Source organism: Pseudopodoces humilis, chromosome 10, assembly GCF_049639895.1.
Source record: "Pseudopodoces humilis isolate 2021_Gansu_Grassland_sample_001 chromosome 10, ASM4963989v1, whole genome shotgun sequence".
In the NCBI taxonomy this organism is placed as follows: domain Eukaryota; kingdom Metazoa; phylum Chordata; class Aves; order Passeriformes; family Paridae; genus Pseudopodoces; species Pseudopodoces humilis.
In genome coordinates, this window is record NC_142209.1 from 24,003,978 (window position 1) to 24,024,537 (window position 20,560).

The window sequence follows — 20,560 nt, forward strand, 5'->3', positions numbered from 1 at the left end:
AACCACCCTGTGATTCCATGATCCATCTTACCCAGCAAAGCCCATGAGCACATGTTAAACTTTAAGTGATGTTTATGTCAAAATGAAGCCAAGTTGAAGGTAAGCATATGTCTGAAGTGCAGCAGGTGTTGAGGAGAGTCAGCAAAGGGGAAAGGACATCTGTCCTGGGAGTAGAATGTTGCTCATTTTATAGTCCCTCCCAAAATCCAGAGTTGTAGGTCTTGCCTCTGATTTTAGCTACTCCTCTACGCTACTTAGGTACAGTTTATAAATGAGTAATTGCTACTAAAATAGAACTTCTGATTTTTATTTTTTTTTTTAATACAGCTGCATCTATTACCCAAGTGTACAAACATTGTGCTAACAAGATCACCTGACTCAGGTCTGTTTTTTATCACAGCAAATATGTTACAGATCTATAATCACAACCATGCCTCTCAACATGATTTGTGAGAACTCTGTTAACAGTTCATGCTAAAAATAGTCTTATTCTTTTAAATTTAGCAGCATCATAATATCCCAAGAAATTGTCAATGTTGGATTCTTGAGCATTCAGGGCATTGCAGTTACTGGGAAGTTGAATAGAAGTTTGGGTTCATATTCCTTGATACACTGCAAGAGCCCACCCAAGCTCTTCTCTCTCTTTCTGTGCTAAGTTGTGTTGTGAGCTTGTAGCTGATTTTGGGTACGTGGGAAGGATCCATCAGGAATAGGCTGAGCCCACCAGACAAACACCAGAGTAGCTCTGTAGGGATCCTTTCCCCTGATCCCTCTCAGCCCCCAGCCTTTTGCACCTCAGTGGCTTCCTAAGCCAAGTGAAATCTTTGAATCCAGTAATTTTCAGTGGATTTATTTCCATTCCAACACCAGCTAAAGCTGGTTTGGACCTAACAGTTGTTTGTTTTTTGTGAGAAGTTGTACAGTTCAATAACACGTGGTAATTAGGAAATGCAGGAAATGTATCTCAATTTTATGTAGATATAGTCACACACACACAAATATCATACGTTAGAAATATGTGTTTTGTTTGGAGGGGTACAAGTCCTCAGCTGTGAGCAGCAGCAGCAATGGCATGGAAACAGTTAAGGCCATAACTGGACTCCAGAACACCCATGATCACTTCCTAAATCTGCCACAGATTTTCTGGTTTGCTTTGGGCATATTAATTTGAGTCTCTTATCTGTCAACTAGGAAAAATTATGCTGGTTTGTTCCTCTCATAAGGTCCACGGGGTGGATCAATTCCCAGCCCAGATTTTGCCTAACTTTAGGTATTTAACCACAGCACTTTACCTAAGGCTCCATTAAAGTCAATGCAGAGAGACAGATGCAGTGAGAGTGAGATCAATCTCCTAAGACAGCTGTAGCTTCCTCTGGAGAGGTTTACTTCTTACCTGACATATTCAGTAGAAATCCCATAATGTCTGAATAACTAATATAATTTGCTGAAGAACCTGGAGTCAGCTACCATGAATATCCAGGTCTTAGCATTTAAAACAACGAGCTGATATAAAGAAAATTTCCAATAACAGCATGGAACAACTGCATCCCACCTGCTGAGCCACAGCCCAGGGTAACCATCACGTGGATGTGCATTCATGGCAGTGCCTGAGGATAGCAGATATGAAACCCACAGGCCAGATGCAAAGCACTGGCCTTCCCAGCATCACACTGACTTTCCCATTGACAGTCCCCTCAAGCTTTTGCCCTGCACGGAGGTTATAACCTGAAGCTTCCATATCAGTTCTATTATCAGTATATTATCAGTTATATAATATTTCTATTACAATAACTCAACTTCTGAAAGATTTTTGTTGGTTTAATAATACTTCTAAATAAGCACTTTGGTGCAGCTCAGGTTCATTCCAGCTTACATATACAGTCAAATCCTATATATATGATCTAAGTGTTTGTTCTTTAAAAATTCTCTTACACACTCACACACATCCTTGCACACCCTTACACACTTTTACACACTCTTGCACAGTTTCTTGCTCTAACAAGAGCCCAGCTACTTTCTGTGAAGCCCATGGCTAAGGCACACATTGATGTTACAGTCTCTGCTCTGCTGTTCATCTATAGCACACCTTGTTTATCTCCCAGAGTATGTTTTGCAACAGCCATAAACCTCACCTCAGCAAGAAGCATCTGAGCAATGCTTGGACGGGGAATTGCAAGCAGCCATGGCAAACAGCAGCCACCTGGCTCACATCCCAGTGCTCTTCCATTCGAGCAGCTCAGTTCTTTGGTGGCCACTTAGAGTTGTATTTTATTTATATAGTGCTGCTAAACCTCATCTTTATTTGTTCACGTGAATTGCCTGAGTAGCCCTGGACTTGGAAGGGAAACACATTTTCTTCCCTGACAAAGAAACAGATGATCTCACTGGCAAATGGGACACATACGGCATTGTGTTTACTTTAGAGTAAGCTCGCTTACCAATCAAGGCACTTGACTTATCAAGCTTTACCCCCCCAGCTTTTCTATTATGGGGAAGTCCCCTGTCAATGAGAAGGGGATATCCTTTCTTTACCTCGTGCCATTTCCCATTCCCCTGCCAAAGGGTTTCTGCCCTGGTTGCCATGGCACAGCTTTTAAGTGTGGTGCTGACAGGTCACGCACTGAAGAGGTCTGATCCCACCATAATGCACATGGAAATCAATAGGATTCAGTTCCTCCTAATGATGCCATGAACTTATGAGACAGACTGTCCCTTTGTGCTCGATGAACATGTAAAAGGTCTCTAAAGCCAGCCACTGGAATTCAGCCAGGTTTTCAAAACTGCTGTCTAAGGGCTCAGGCCTTCTGAAAATCCAGCCCTCAGTGCAGCCTCTGGTTACAGAGCACTCAACATCTATGATCCAAGAGTCAAATCGTCTCAAGATTTTGGATACAGGGAAATCTGCCTCTTGGTACTGCATGTACTGAATCCTAAGAGCAAGGTCCTCCAATTAAATTTGCTGCAATAGATAATGCACAGTAATCTGCTGTTGGAGAATGCTTCTGGAATAACCCTTCTTGGCATGCTCCAGCCATCACCGTCCTCCTGCAGAAAGTACTCCAAAAGCAAGTCATAAACTCAGTTCCCTGTGTTAGCCCTGGGAATCAGAAATGGATGTGAGCTTCTGTTTTCCACATCCCAAAAGAATCTAGCCATCACCAGGCAAATAGCTATTTGCAAAGGAAAAAGTGTAAAGTCTCATGGCGTGAAATACTGATACTACTGTTGTGTTTGGCACTGGAACGGGCTGCTCTGGGAGGTGGTGGAGTTACTGTCTCTGGAAGGTGACTTAAGAGAATTCTGGATGTGGCACTCAGTGCCATGGTCTGGTTTACAAGGTGGTGTTAGGTCATAGCTCAGACTTGATGATCTCAAAGGTCTTTTCCAACCTAGTTAACTATGAGATTTTGTGTTTCTTTTATTCCCATGGGGAACCTGTCCATTATATTTCTACAAAAAGACACCATGAATTGGCATTCTGGAGCGAAGGATCATCTTGTCACAAGGTTGTCTTTCAGCTCTTCCCAGGAGACTCTGATCCTTAATGGACAAGTGGCCACCCATGGCTTCCCAAACTGTGGAAGGCTCATCCTGCATTTAACTCCACAACTTTTCTCAGCAACGTTTTTAAAGTTTGGACAATCTTTTCAGTGCACAAAACATAAGGTAACCTTACAAGCCCTCTTTGCTGAATTGTCTCTGTTGCAGCTGATATCCATCTGACTTACAAAGGACTGTAAGTCAATGGAACGACAGAGTGGAGGAAATCATGGAATCATCACTAGTCTGAGCCCTGATTATCCAAAATGCACAATCACAGACAGGGAATAATTTCAAATACAGTTCTCTGTTTACAGAACACGTGACCACAAGTGCTCCTCTCCTAATTCACGAGCTGTGACACTCCACACAACCTCTGTTCCTGGCTGTTATTAATTATCAGGACAGTTTTCAGCCTGGGGACTGCTGCCATGAGTGCTACCACAGCCATGAGCTAACATATTTGGAGACTCATTGTTAAATGAATTGCACATGCTACCTGGTAGTGCCATTAGAGTCCGGGGCTTTTACAGCTTTTTCCCCCCTTTTATTTCCTCTTCTCAAGAACAGACTTTCTGGCAGTTGTAGACCTGTTGATAAAACCATGCAAAGTCTGTTCATGTGGAGGAGTGAAGAAAGGCACCTTTTGTAAGAGCTTGCACAGTTGAGTACACAGTGTTATCTCTATCCATGTGCTGATTCACTTGTTTATCTGGGTTATCCCAGCCATAAAAACATCTGTGAACACACAGGAATTTGTGCTTGTTTAAGTGGCAGCACGAAAAACCTACTAGAGAGGGGACAGACCCCACAGGTTCCCAGAGCACACACTGTGTGCCAGCTCTCCTGAAGGTACTGGAAGTAATTCTGCAGATCTAAACAAACCCCTGCACAAAATCTCCACTGCAGCTGTTCTTCTGTAACACTGGGAAGCATCACCCTCAAATATCTTTCTGACAGGCAACGTTATGGTCCCTGAAATTCATCCTGCTGTCCTTTATTATGCTGCAGTATTCAACAGAAGAGGTAAAGAGCAAAACTCCCCACTCCTCTGCACATGAATTATTGTGCAGTGTCTTGGAGGCAGAGCTCATAACATTCCTTTTATACATCCACCTCAGCTTAAACCTGTTCTTGGGGTTATCAGTGCAATGCAGGGAGGAGCAGTGTGAAAACAGCTGTGGGGTATGATTGGGTGCAGAGGGATGAAGGGTTTCCTTCCCTGGCATCACAACCAGTTGTGCTGTACACGCACGTGAGCCCTGGACAAAGCTAACTGAAGCCAACAGCCAGGACTTCTCAGCCACACAGCTCACCCACAATATCAAAAGAGCACTCGATTGAGAACACATTCTGCTGCACTATTTCAGCTGCATGCATCAGCAACCCTGACTGATCTTCCACCCAGGGGAAAAGGAAGGAAAAAAACGGAGTAAGAAATTCCTGCAACATCTGAACTGAATATATAGCTGTTGGCAGCTTTTGGTTTTGTGTTTTACCCCGAGCTTTCACTGGCAAGAGACAGTAAAATCACAAGCTTTTTCCAAGGAACCCAGGAGAGGAGGGAGTCTGCTTGACAGAGTTATATCTCTGGCAAGGAGCATTGCTGATAATCACTTTCACTGGAGATGCTGTAAAGTGGCTCATAACTCATTTCTTTTGTACAATAAGTGCAGGACAATTAAATCCAGCACTCTTTGAAACTGTGCACAGAACTGTGGGACAATCCATCACTGCCTGCTTATACACAACAGCATAGAATGAACCCACCCAAAACAAAGAAGTAAAAAAGCAAATGTGCCTGGGTAAACTGTCTCATCACATTTTCCCACAGTCACAGTGATCCAGGGCTGTAACTCGACTGCACTTAGCACAGCTCCTTCCCTTTTAAGACTCAGATTTTATTTTCCTGTGTTCATTTCCCTTTCTCACCCAGCAGGAAGAGATTTTGAACACAACTTTGTTTGTATTTCATTAATACAAGACCTGTGCCCGTGCCATACCAGACTGGTACCCAGCCTCCTCCCTGCTGGCCCCTTGCTGAGACCCAATCAGGAATCTCCTTCCTTTCAGCCAAATTTTGGAAAAGCCTCCTTGTTTCATCCTTCATATCCAGTGGAAGCAGATGAGGAGCTGAGAGCCTGACCTGAGAATCCTAAGCACTTAATTTTAGTAAAAAATATCATTAAAATCCAAGTCCTTTTTTCCTGATCAGTGTAACCAGCAAAGTGTGTTTTTCCTACACATCCATGTGTGGAGAACGAGCTCCTTTTCCAATACCTCGGAAAGAGTGAGTTTCAGTTTATATCACAGTATTTTCCTTAATGGCAACATTACCAGAAGTTTCCTCCTCTTGCCAAAGGCACCTCTTTCCAAGTAGGAACATAACCACAGGAACTTCCACCTTTAATCAAAATCCCAGGGAAACCAGCCTATGGTTCCTAGCAGAGATGAGTAGAGCTAGGCTAGTGCCTCTGATGGAAACTGGAACCAAGTTTCCTCCCTGACTACACCAAGTCTGAAGGCTCTCACGCCCCTGCTGTTACACTTCCCAACCTGTCATCACTGACCTCCCCTGAAGCTGCCCAGGGCACTTTGGTATCCAGATCTGTGCAAGAAAGCTCTCAAAATTAACACATGGCCCTTAACTGAGGAAATCACAGATTTTAACAAAAAGTCAGTCTAAGGCAGCAGTCCTTATCCAAGATAAGAGCTTGTTGAGACCTCAGCCAACATCTGCCTTCAAACAGATCTCAAACCTGACCTTTTCAAGCGAGACATTTTTGTCAGATCTAAAGAGGAGAAATAAATGATTCAGGGCCACACAAGGCTCTGTCACACAGGTCTGAAACCAGGCTGACAGGGTACAATAACCTGGGGATGAAAACCAGTAATGGGAAACGTACAGCATTCCTGCTAGCAAGCATTAAAAAAACAGGAAAAAAGAGTTTATGCAAACATATTTCAGTCTGCCTTGTTTGCAAGCTTTGGCTTTGTGCTGTTTGCCATTCTTGGGATGCAATTAGACATCAGCATCCCTTGGCCTGTTCATACAGTGACTGAGATTGAGAACAAAATCAAAAAGAATAACAAATAGGACAACAACTAATGAGCAATAAAAGCACATCCACAATCCAGTATCTTTATGTTCTGACTGATATTGAAGAATAATTGCTCTCCACCAAAGTGACACAATCACACTCTCTTTATAGATTGCAAGAACCAGAAGAAGAAAAAATATTTTTTAACGTTATTTCTTAAACAAAAGAAATTCTTCAATATGTGTTTCCATGTCTAATCTATAAAAATAAAATTAAAAAAAACCAAAAAAACAAAACACTTGAGAAAGGCAGATTTGTTTAATTAAATATGCTGCAGGAAGAAATTACTAAAGAAATGATCGAAACCATTTGGTATCCTCAAGTTGTGCAATATTTACACTGCATAAATATGGCAATTTCATTTTAACCTTGCTTCCAAAAATCATGATGCTTACAGGATCCTGCTGTCTCTTTGTGTCTATGTTTTTGTTTTTATGATCTCCCTTGAAATATTCTAAACCCATGGGCAAATTTCAAATCTATTAGACAGAAGAGCAGCTGCCTCCAAGAGAGCCCTTTCTTATATATTTTATGAATACAGATGGCTGGATAGAGACTCACTGATCTCTCCTGTGGAAAGAAAAGTTGCAGAGTGAGACTTTTTAGGGACATCAGAGACCCATAAAGATAATACAAATGCCCTAATTAATAGAAATGACTCAGCTACAGCTCAAACCTTATTAGACTGCTGGGAATCCAAGCAAATGACCTAAATCCATAGGAAACCAGGCTTCATTAATGTTGCTCCTCACAGTAAGCGTCTGAGGATCAGAGGTTTAAGTCCAAGTGGCTTCATGTGAACCAGAGTTTAGGTAGTTAACACCCTTAGCCTGGGATCTCACTTTGTGCATCTGCTACATCCAACCCAGAAGTCCTATCTGGGGGTCCCTCTTGGGGCTTCTCCACCTGATGTGTGTCACCACCCTAACAAAGAGTTGTTTCATACAGCCCTGGGTGAGTTGTATGAAAGTTCTGAGTCCCCATGGGCAGTACAGCAGCATTTATTTCATGCAATTTATTAGGACTGTCCTGAGCTTTAAAATAAATGTTCAAGGCAAAACTGGGGGCTTTCCTGCAAGGGGAAAAAAATGTATTCCTCTGGCCATCTTCATCCTTCAGTAAAACCCAGCTTATACGAGTAAAAGCTACTCTTTCATTATTTAACTTTTTACTATTTTATGTTCTAGTTCTTTATTTCTCATGTCCATACTTGATACTGAAGGAGTTAAAAATTAGTACTTGTGGCCCATGGTTTGAAGTTCACAGTTAAATACATGGTGTTAAGGCCCACAAAAGAATAGGATGAAATTCCAGGAGACCAAACCAATTAATCTAACAGTCTCTTCTGGCATTTAAAGTTTTGAGGCTATCTCTTGAGGGTTTTTAATTGATTGTTTCATTTTTTTCAAATACTTATAACCATTGAAAATATTATTAATTTTTCTCCTTTTATTAAATAAAAAAGTAAGGGAATCTAGGAACAACGAAATTAATCCTGGATTCTACTAAAATATCAAGAGGAATTTTACCAAATGTCAGTCTCCTCAAGCTGCGTGTATTTATTTAAACCATTTTGGTTAACAGCAGACCGAGGGGGTAACTTTCAGGCGAGGAGTTTTGCAAATATTTTAAGTAGAGTTTTAATTGACCCAGTTTGACATTAAAAGCACTTCTTAAACTCTTGATATTGTTAGCCATTTAAGATAAGTGGCAATAAATACAGATTAATTGTAGCACATGAAATGAAATCTCGGGGCTGCGGTGGGCCGGTGAAAAGGCCCTTTGTGAGGCAGGGAGGTGGAGGATCGTGTGTTGGGCTTCGGCTGACAGAATCCCCCGTCAGGCTCAGCCAGCCTTTTGGTAGCTCACGCTGGGACCAACTGCAAAGACAACAAACTTTGGGCAAAGGCAAGCGGGGTGATTGGCAGGTCTGAAGGAAAACAAAAGCGCCAGGACCAAGGGCTCCCTTTTGACGGGAGCGCTGCGCAGAGCAGGACTTAAAACGAAGCCAACACTGGGGCTTTTATTGTGTGGGAGATGATTGAACTGGGAATGTAAATTCAGGAAGACAACTTCTAAGATGCTGGTGTTTCAGAGAAATGCTGAGTAAATACTACAGACCCGGTGAGTGACCCCCACAGGGGAGACTATCTGGTGAGTCTCTCCATAATGCTAAAATAACAAAACAGAAAACCCACCCACATGCCTTCTTATGTGCCTCTAAGTCTTGCATGCAAAAAACCGAGAGATATCAGAAGGCTTTTCCAAAGGGTCTTCAGGTCTGAATCACTCCTCACTGACAGCACTCACGTGGATTTGGCCTGGCTGTAAGAGAACAGTGAAAGGTCTGACACATGGGACGTCAAAATACTTTTTTGTTGTTGTTGTTGTTGTTTTGACTGTTTGCTTTTTCCCTTGCAAAAGGGATAACCATGCCTGATGAACAGAAATGGGAGCCTGCTCTCCTGTCTGCAGTTCTGTCTCCAGGCAGACCAGCCTATGAATGACTGTGCTGGCACTGAAGTGGCTTTTGTTCCCTCAAGCCATGAGAAGAGAAAAGATGGAAACACTTTACACTTCTGCATGTCCAAATCCACCTCTTCCATCCAACCACAGAGATGAAGAGTTTGTCTGAGCACTGGGCTTCACAGGGATATCTGCACAGTGGAAAAAATGTGTAGTGAACCTTGGGCTCCAACCATATCACACGACAGGATGTGAAAGTTTCACGTGGTCGGGTGTTACAGCTCCTTCTCCCACCCCAAAGAAACAGCCCTGGAAGAGTTTTCCAGAGCTGGTGGCAGAGGACTTTCTTCTCCCCTTGAGACCACACCAAGATGTTCTCCAAAGCATGATAGAAAACAACCCTGTGTCAGTCTTCTGCTTGCAAATTTGCCTCAGGACAAGCAATGCTCTACCATTGGCAGCAATGCAAAATGTTGCTCAGGGAGCACTCAGTGCTCCGAGCAGCTTGTTCAAGGTCAGGTAGAGGTAAGGGCAGAACACCCTGAATTCTTGACTCCTGCTCTCAGGGTTCAATAAATCCCACTCATCTGAAAGTCAGGCATCTGTTGGAGGCCAGTTTTCTAGGTTTTCTCTGTGGTCAGTGGAAAGATATCTCCAGAGGGCAATTCCCCCCATCTTAAAATATGCATCTGAGGTAAGTGGGAGGATTTGTCCTCTGAGGGTTTCAAAGGAACTGATGGTCTTATACAGAACACACACTGAACTTCCAGACACCTAGAGTTCAAGAGGGAGAGTCCCACCCCAACAGCTGCCACTATTACCAAGACACTAAATACATAATTTTCAATCTCAAGCAAAATTAAGCACTAACGCTGGCTTGGCTTTTCTGATCCCCATCTGTATTTTTCTTTGGAAAGCTTTCAAGAACTCTCCTCATCACAATGTTTTTGGAGCATCTTCTCCAGCTGCTATGTGGCAACTATCCCCTTGTCTGATAAGCTAAAGTTGCAAACCCCTTTCCTCCTGGTCATGCTTTACTCTTCCCTTTGTTTCTCAGTTTTGTTCCCCATTGCCAGTGAGCTGCTCCAGCTCTCAAGGGAATGACCTTGGTTCTGGGGAAAGTGTTCCTGAACTCTGCACACAGGAATGCTGCCCCAGGCTGCCTCCTGGACTCGCAGGAGTTTCTGATGCTCTTTTCACCCCTTGTCCACTTAAGAACATTTTTGGGCATGGTTGATGGCACACTTGGCCAATTAGCAGTAGTGAGGCTGCACAGTTTGAGTGCCCACGACTCATTAGGTTTATAGAGTCCTGGAGCCATGCCTCGGTCACATTTATTAACTTGCTCCCTGCTACTGCTCTGGCCTTGAGAATGAGCACCTCATTAGAGGGCAGCCCAGGGGTAATGTGGCTCCTCAGATACTCTAAATAATAACTATTTGCTGTAAACATCATCATTACATTTAAACCATGCCATGTCTGATCTATTTACTACACACCAAACCCTCCCCCATGCAGAGGGACCAGAAAAATGCTGTTGTCTATGCAGATGTGGCTCACCTCCCTCTCCCACTGGGATTTTCTGAGCTCTAATAAAAGTTGAGCTCATGCTGTGCCCTTTCAGTGGATGCACACTATGAATGTCTTTTCCTTCTATCCAACCACTTATTTTCATGAAGCATGCAAGAACTTATTATCTTGGACACTCAGCCATCTGTCAGGTTTGGTTATAATCAGCCAACAGATGAAAAATTTACGAGGGTGAAGGACATAGTCACACACACCTATATATACCCACACGCATACTCACAAACACTGCCATCGCCTAAGCCTCATTTCCTTAGGAAACCAGATTAAAAATAGCATTGATGTCAATAATGAAGTCTTTATTTCTTTGGCAGATCTCTGTTCCTTTTAAACCAATCCTCCCAGTGAGAGGTACTGCAGAATTTTCAACTGGAACCAGACCAGATCGCTAAGTGATAAGAACCTCACAGCAGTTTCACTGTACCTCAAACACCTCAAGGAAAAACACAAAGTGAATGTGAATTCTGTATAAATACTGAAAACTGGTGCTGAATTTCATACTGAGTTAACCCAGTGGTGGCATTTGATTTTTCTCTCCATTTACCTTCAGTGTATAAATACTATTTTAAAAAGTTTGCAAACCTCAGTATTTAAGGTATTTCCCATAATAAAGCACAGAAAAATACTAAAAAATACTTAAGTTATTAATTTAAATACAAGTCACATAGGTTTCAGTCCTGCAACATTATTCCAGGAAAATGATGGCAGAGTTCACTCTTCTGACTGAGAGTTCCAAAGTTGAACTCCACCAAAATGTTGTGTTTAAATGAAAAAGCTGTTTGGAAGTTCTCTGGCAGAGTAATTGTCAAGCAATGAGCAGAATTTTATCTAAATCTAAGCATTTGGTAGGTCTCATTGATTATCTCTTGCAAACTAGAAGTTCCAAGGTACATTCATCTGGCTTTTTATTTATTTACCTATCTCTTCATTCCCACTGCCTGCCCAGAGGTTGACTGGGAGCAAAGCCTGGTAGTTCTGAAATCATATTTTGCCATATTTCAGTTCACAACTCTTTAGCAAACTTTTCTAGGAAGAAGGGCTTGTCTACCTCTAAGTCAGTCCATTTTTGCCAAGAATTACCCTATTTTCCAGTTTTGTGAGTAATCTCTTCAAAATCCAAATTGAAACAGCAACACTTTTCTACAGATTGAAGTTTCTTCTCACTCCCCATCAGTCCAGTCCAGATTCAGGGTTTCTACTGAAGAGAGCTGAGATTCAGGCACGAACCCGAACATTTTCCAGTTTCAGATGGCAGCTCAACTATTGACTTGGGCTTGAGCCCAGTTTCAGTTGCCACCAGAGCAAATTTGTCCAAGAGACCACTGTTGCTTTCTGCAGGCCTCCATAAAATGCCTGAACGGTGGCAGAGTTTGTGTTTTGAATGTCTAAGAGAGGTGAATAACTGAAGTTTACGACATCTCGTCTTGCCGGCTGGAGCTTTAATTATTTCCTTTCTGCCCCTCTAAGTAATTCTACCTTCACTTTACATTTCTGATGTTTAAATATTGTTTTTGGGCAGAGGTATACTGTGCATACATTTTCTTTTCCTTGACACATCTCTTCTGATCTACCAGAGAAAATAACAATGGAACTGGGATTTAATAGGCTTATAAAGAGGGTATTGATGTGAAAGTAGCAGACTAGATTAAAGACCTGGAATGACAAATAAATAATGTCTCATCCAGGTGCACATGCCAGTCACCTTGATGTCAGTTGCAGAACTACCATTAATTCCGTGAGAATAGGATCTGATCCCAAATCCATAAATCCTTTCTCAGCAAGTTTTCTCTGATGATATTCCTGGCACAACCATGACTAAGAAAACCTGAAACTCTCACAAGAACATCCAGTTTAATGAGATTTCCAGTCCCAGTTTCCATACCAGTAAAAATCCTCAAGAAATCCACATAAATTACAGCCAGGCTTTCTAAAGCTTTCAGTTTCAAATCCACTTTTGCAAAACAACTGACTCCAGCCAACTCTTGTGCCCTGCCTTTCCAGGGCACCAAGACTACTACCAGTTCTTCTCCATATGCAGCCCTCCTGCAACTTGGCTCTAAAACTGGTCAGAAATGGCGTGAACCTCTAAGAGACCAACACCACAAGCAGTACAAACTGGTTCCTTAATAATCTGGCTTTACTAAATTCCCTTTCCAGCTTCTGCTGCAACAGCTGGAGGCTCCAAGAGTGGAGCTGCAGGGAATTCAGCTGTGGTGGTCCAGAATGCCTTGGGACATCCCTGATCCTCCTCCAGAGTACGCACCCAGGCAGGGGGGGCAGAAGAAAGAATGTGAACTCAGGCCAACCCCATCAACTTGCATTAATAAAACACCACTGAAGGATCTTTGCTTGCGCTCCAGGCTCTGAATTCAAGGAAAAGGAGTAACCAGATTTCCTTCTGCTCTGGGACACCACCAGACTGCACGGGGACTAAAAGTACACTTGGGTGCAGAGACATTTTAATCAGTGCAGGCAGCACACAAAGGTATCCCGGCTGAGACAAGATCCTTGGATCCTTTGCAATCTGCTTGCCTTTCACAGGAGTATCCCACACAAACCTCAGTGTTAGAGGAAGGTTGCCAGTCCTTGGGTTCACCTCACTGCTCTTTTAAAATCTTCCGAACAGCACTGTTAGAGCTGGACGGAAATTTTCAGCTGAGTTTCGGGATGGGAAGTGATGAATTGTCTGGCATCCATATATTGATTTCAACACTCCCACTATGAAATCTAGAGTTATATGGGAGCTATGCCTGGTCCCCTGAGAGCTTACAGGGTGGCCTGTGGATCCACAGCAAGCTCTTGCGTGTGTGTGTGTGAGTGGGTGAAAAAGTATTTCATCCCATGCTTAAGCCCATTCCTGTTCAGCAGAGTGCTTGAGCCTCTCATGCTGCTTCAGTTCTGAAGATAAATTTCCCAAATTATGTCTACAATTTTTACGTCTCAGATATTGAAGAGAAATACAGTAAAGGACTAATAGCCAAAATCCCTATATTATAATGCAGGAGGGGCCAATAGAGTTTTCTTTCCTTTGAGAACAGAGAGGCAGAATTAGACTTACACAGTAGAACTTGGCACAGGCATAATAATAAATATGATATGAAAATGACAGGGACCCAGAGGAGCTGACAGTAATGGATGTGCTTCTTTAAACCCAAATCCTACAGCATACAGGCAACCTTCCCCACATACACACTGCAGTTTGCAAGGCCCATTTTAGCTGCTTTCAGCATTTGTCTGAATATCTGCAACTGGCAAACAAAGACCTGGATTTGGGGCTGCACACGTTTTCAGTGGAGCAATAATGCAAAGGTGGGCAGTGGCCAGGCTCAGCAGGACTCCCTGTTGAGCACAATAAATTCTCCACCAGACCACCAAACACAGTCCAGAGACTGACCAGCTTACCTCAACAGTTTAGACGATGACATACCAGGGGAGAAAACAAACTGCAACCTCACATACAGGAGTATTTTCTTTCACCTGCTACGTGTCTTGCTTTCCTTGGTTGGTATAGGTGATGGAGGCCTCAAGACAGCTCTCACGGTTGCACAGGCAAGGCTGTGTTTCTACAATTAATATCTTGCTATACAACAAGAGTTTCTCAAAACAGAATTACAGGAATCAGCCTTCAGAACAGAAGTTCCCTTTTCACAAAGGGGTGGTGCAGGCAGGTTTATTTTGGCCTCCCTAACTGAAGTGCTCTTTGCCGATTTAAGCTTCAGGTGAAAAGCAAATATTCAAGGACTTCAAACCCCCTGTATTATACAAGATCAATGTACATAAAAAAAGTTCCCTTGAATTTTTTTTTTTTATTTTTTTAAAGGCTGCAGGCTGGATTTGCACTTGGAACAAGCTTTTCCCTAGTGGAGTATCTCCTGATTTACAACAGAGTGTCTGAAAAGAGAATCAGGCATTGCCTGTTTAATGAAGACTTTTAAATTAATCAGTTGCATGGTTTTGGTCAAAATTTGCATGCAAGTCTATTTCTAAAAGCAAAGTGATACTTCGCCTTAAAAACTAACAGTAAAAGAAGTCCATACACAAAAACAGGTTGACCTCACTACAAGCATCTGCATGCCCAAATAAACACGAGCAGAGGGAATTCTAGCATCTGCAAACTGTTAATTCACCCTTTTCTTCTCTTTTGTAGGCTGGCCAAGTTCAATCTCCTGGTCGCCAATTTCTTGCTCCACTGAGACAACCCTGTTGATGAACTGTGCTGGTGATGTCAGTAGCACCACTAATCAGCATTGGATCAGGATGCCTGACCCAGGGGATAAAGTCTCTTTATAGTCCAACCTGCAAGTGCTTTCTTTTTCCCCCTCCTTTTTTTCCTTTTGTGTTCCACACAGGATCCAAGATGACGAGTGAAAATCGTAAAGAGCTCCACAATCCTGGTGGAGAGAGGACTGGACTTCCAGTGAGTTGGTACCCAGTGACACAACAGTGGTGCTGGTGCCTGATTTGCACTCAATACTGCCTCAGTTGGGAGTGCAAAGCAGTCATTTGCATATTCAACATCTGTAAATCCCCATCCCTCAGGGTGCTGTTGGACAGCGGCCTCAAGGCACTTCCCTCCTGAAAAACACTTCCAACTAACACATGTGAACCCCCTGTGCCAGATCCCATGGCAGGTGCTAATGGCTTTCACAAAAGCTCTCAGGATTTTAATTAGTTGAGTTTCAGTTGCTCATAGTATCCATCACTTCCTTTCCTCTTCCAAACTACTGAGCAGAAATATGGTTCTCCAACAAAACCCCACTGCCACCTCTCCTCTGGCCCCTTCCCCCAAAATTCAACATCCATAACGCTCCAGCTCAGTTGTGCTCAGCTCACTACCCGCTGATGAAGTATGTTCAAGCTATATCATCTGGATATCTCCTCAGGCATGCTGTAGTTTTCAGAGAAAAAAAGAACATCTCAGTGGTGATCAAGGCCATTACAGACTTGAGTCACCTTGGAGACATCTGTAACTCCTGCTCATTGCAGAAGGTGAAGGGTGAGCCTGCTTCTGTCTTTGGCACACCAAGTATCTATAATGATGTGTGCTGAAATTCCCTTGGGAATCCTCTGCAGAGAGGACAAAAGGGAAAGAGCTGGAGCTGAGGACTACAAGGACGAGATTTTATGTTCTTCTTGTGCTCTCTTACCAGCCCCATCCTATAGAAAAGTTGCCCAATTCACTCTTTCCCTGCTGAAAAGAGAACTGACCTTTGATCAGTTTGATCAGAAAAGAGAGTTCAACCCACTTCTGAGCCCCATTATGAAGAACCACCAGGGAACATTTACTTTGGAAGCAAAAGCTCTCAAACTTCTGTTTGAGAGCTTGGATTTAGATGACCTTTAAAGGTTTCTTTCAACCTCAATGATTCCTGCTAATTTATGGTGATCAGAATAATTCCTGTTGATGCTGCCCATCTAGTGATGACTGAGAGAACTCTGAAGGATGGGCAGGGAATTCACCTGTTCTGAGAATGGAAATGATCTAATTCTTGATTCTCTGATCTGCTGTTGCTACTCTAGGATGGATTCTTCTCCTTTCATGACAGCACACAGACATCTACAGCAGAGCCTGTGTTTATTTTCTTGCAGAATAAGTCAGAAATTTAAACCTAATCCATCCACAAATATGTACCTAAACTCAGCCAGCTAAGCCGACAGATGAGCAAGAGTGCTCTGACTTGCACACAAACAGATCTCTGTTATCATCAGCTTCATCAGGAGCTGGGGGCAACCTGGCTTCCACCACACCACAGACAACAGCTGGGTCCTCTCTGACCTCTCAGATGCTGTGGGGGCTGGTGGGATGGTTTAACATGTGCTTTCCTCCACCCCAGAACTGTGGTCCAGAGACAATTTGCTTCCCCTCTTGCTGTGGGAGATTCTATGGTACTTGCATTTCTACTCTGTCTCAGTAAAAGAATATTCTCCATGATATATTTATTATTTTAAGAAACAAAACCCACTGCTTTAAAGCCTACTGATTTGGCTGCAAATAAACATTGTGAACTGGAGCAGCATCTGAATTTCTGAAGCAGTAAATCCAGCTCTCATCTACAAAACTGACAGCTCTCATAAAAGAAAGAAAGAAAAAAAATGCAAGTAAAACATCCTAAGGAAATTATCGTTCAAATTAACTGCAGACATAAATTTATCCATCTGTTATCATAAGTGTTACTTGAAAATTATTTGCCCATAAAAATGAAATAAACCAGAGTGGTTTTTTTCTTAAACATTGACTTCATGTGTATGCTCTTAGCTGCCAAAATATTAACTCATTTTAACAGCCCATGTGCTCTTGGCTGTGTGTCTCTTTCTTGACTGTAAAAGGACCTTTATAAATTGTCTGTATAAATGATGTCTAAGGCACTTCACTGTTATTCCAGATCAATAATTCCAAGTAAACCATCAGGATTTTCAAAACACAAAACCCAAACAAATGCCCAAATTTTACTTGGAAGTAGTCTATTTAGCTACCTTTATTCATTCAAAGGGAAAAGTTATCCTGCCCATTAAATGAAAAATATCATTTAACTGCACAAACAATAACTGCTGTTTCATTCCTAGGGTACAGTTACTGTGAATACAGGTATGGTGAGATTTTCACATTAAGTTTGAACATGGTAAATGCTGGCAGGAGTGGAACAAAGTCTTCCGAACTGGGTACAGAGCTGGGTCTCTTTTACCCAGAGCCTGTGTTTTTCTTGGAGAAGAGAAAGAAATGAAAGTAGAAAGAATAAATGGCTATTTTCACTTCTATGTGTTTTATAAGGGAATAAATTAAAAGTCTGAATTACTCCAATACATTTAAATAGTAAGTAAAGTAATGGAATACAGAAAAGGTGGAAATCTATTGAAAAGTCTATTTTTTATTTTTAAGAATGACAGAAAACTGAAAAGTTTCTTTCAGAATTCTGTAATTTGTTTGTTTGTTTGTTTTAATAATTTTGACTGGAACAAAACCCCCCATGTTTGAACAGCATAAAAAGACTTTGCTTCACTTTATGAAAAACTTTTATTTCAGGTTGCTTGGATATTCAAATATCTGTCCCTGCCCACTCCTGTGTCCCCAGGATTTGTCTGTTGAATGTTTCACAGCTTGGTGCTGTTCCAGGCCAGACTCAGAACCAGCTCTCCTCTGATGCACCACAAGGTCTTTGCAGCACAGCTCTAAGTGGCACGTGGTAAAACAGTTTACAGGGAGCAATGATACCCAAGCACCTGGATTTTGACTGGCAACTGCAAAAATGGACTTGTTTTTCCAAAAGAAAACACAAAAATTCTGTTTTCCACAAATGCCACAAAAACTGTCAGCGGAAAGATTTTGATCATCCTTCTTTCTAACAGGAAGGCAGGATGAAGAAGGGAGAAAGTCTATGTATAAAATAGCTAATAACCAGCCATAATCATGCAGAGTTGCTCAACTAAAGTAATTTGCTTGCTGTACTCCAGTCAGTTTAATGGCCACATCTTCCACCTCTGAGCTGAGTGGGTGTTTCCTGATCTCCAGATCTGCTGGGACCAGGGTGTGGAACCTGCCCCTACAGGGAGATTATTTAGATCTGGTCAGAGGGGTGGCCACATCTCCCTCCACCTGGGTGAGCTATGTTATTTTCTGATGGCAAAGTGCATTTTTTGTTATGGGGACAGGGCTTTACACTCTGCCATATTTCAACCCAGGAGGGATTTCTGACCACACCACTTTCTGCTGACAGACCCCTGCATCTTCCAGCTGAGTGGCACCAGGCTCCTGCACCACCAGACTGCCAGGATATTATCATCATATTTCTCCTTTGAAGCCACTCACTGGATTTGTTTGTGTTTCTTTTGTTTTTTTTCAGTTCTACAGTCATGGAGCAGGACACACTGAGCCAAACCTGACTGCAATTTGCAAAGACACCTGTGTGGTGCCTTCTGCCTTAGTCAAATTTATTATACTAATTCATTATGGGATGCTACAGAACTACCCATCCATGGCACTGGGATCTTACAATAAGCTGAGGATGATGCCCCAAGAGAGCAACAGAGCCTCAGGTGCTGCATGCAGCTGTGCAAAAGCCAAGTAAAATTTCACTACAGCAGCACCCACAAGGTACAGCTCCCTGCAGGGAGGCCACCAGAGGAACAGGCAGGGCTCTGCCTCGGGAGCACTGTTTTCTGGGAGAGATCCTATTTCCCAGCCCCTTGGCTCCAGTTATACCTGGGAGTAACAGGATACCTCTGAGTCCATATGAATCATCCTGCAGGGCTTGGGGCTCCCTCCTAGAGAAGCCCTGGTCTGTAAAACTGCATTTGTTGAAGTGTTTCCAAGATGCTTTTCTCATAACAGGCTTATTTTCATTCTTAGGAAAATACTTATTTTCCTAATTTTATTTGGCAGCACAGTTTTATCCGATTCTTCCTTTCCCAGAAACTATGATGGAGATTATGAAATTTGGAAAACAATTTATAATACACATATATAATTTAATTACTATTCATTCATTAGTTCCAATATCCTCAGAATTAAGGGATTAATGCAGAGATCATGTTTGGCATAAAGGCCAATATCTTCTGAAGCACATTGTCCAGAATAGTTTTTTTTCAAATTATTTCCCCTTCACCATATAGTCTTAGAGATGCAGAATCTTAAATTGCACTGTTCTGGGAGCAAATAAACTCCCACAGACACTATCATGCCTATCCTAACCGAAAGTGCATTCCTAAAATTTTGTACTTCAGAATTCATGGGAATATGTGAAAGCCTAAACTTTCAGCAAAAACATCCTTTACTTTTATAAAAGGTGAAACCAAACCCTCAAAGTTTTATAAAACAATTTGAATTCATGACCCAAGCACATATGAAAGAAACCCCTCAAAATTAAAGAACTAGATATAAATGAAAAGGTTTATCAGTAAAACCCACTCTTCTAATTCAGTGCATGGGGGAAAAGAGGAAACAAATCCTCCAGGAAAAAAAACTGCATTTGAATCATATGAGGAAATGAACTTGCCTGCACTTTGATCACATAAAAGTTTTGGCACTGAAAATAATTAATAATTTTCTTAGTGTTCACTGCATGGAGAAAAAAAAACAAACCCAGAGAAGAAAGCAGGAAGTAATTGTACTTGAAGTAGGAATAGCTTGCAGGGATGGCCCAACCTGGTGAGAAAAACCAAAGGGATGCTGGAACAAAGAACCCAAAACAAAAAGCTTTCCTCGGCATCTCCCACATCCCAGTTTTCAATAAATCCGGCTGCGCGTGTCTGTTCTATCCTGCCACGCTCAGTGCTGGGGAAACAAAACAACCCAGCAACAAAGGCAGTTTTCAACATCACCAGAAATGGGCCTAAAAGACAAAATGAGACTTGCTCTTTATGAGCCAGCTTTCCCAAGGGATGGTCCCTGGGAGTTTCAGGTAGGTGCTCTCTGAGGGGAAAGAAAGCTCGAACTTCCCAGAAGTTAAAAGTGCCTTTCTAAAGAACTTAATGTGGAATTAACATCCACTGGCTTAATTTCACTTGTGTTATTAGCACAAACAAATAGCTGCAGTGGATTGGAGCCATGACCCACCTAGTCCATGGTCTGTAGCTGATGCGCAGTTTATCCTCTCAGCTCCATTTATGTATTGGTTCAGGGATTTCCAAAACTGGAAGCTGTTATCTAAGCCATCATGTTTGATAATCTCCAATAAACCTCACTCCTTGGGTTAGACAGGCTGGTTTTTATGAATGCCTGTCCAACTATGAGCCATCATGATGTATTTTCCTACTGTAAAAACAGTTAAGCAAAACTCCTTGGCCAGAAATATCAGCCAAGCCTGAGATTAAATAAGCTTGGGAAAATTCAGTCTGGATACACTCAAAAAATAAATACATCAAAATGCACG

The 20,560-nt window shown here is 42.2% G+C and overlaps 1 protein-coding gene across 1 annotated transcript in view; it reads right to left on the reverse strand.

Annotated features, from left to right (window-relative positions):
* Positions 1 to 20,560, reverse strand: part of TRABD2B (TraB domain containing 2B) — a 265,011-nt gene that overhangs the window by 83,175 nt on the left and 161,276 nt on the right. The window lies entirely within an intron of this gene.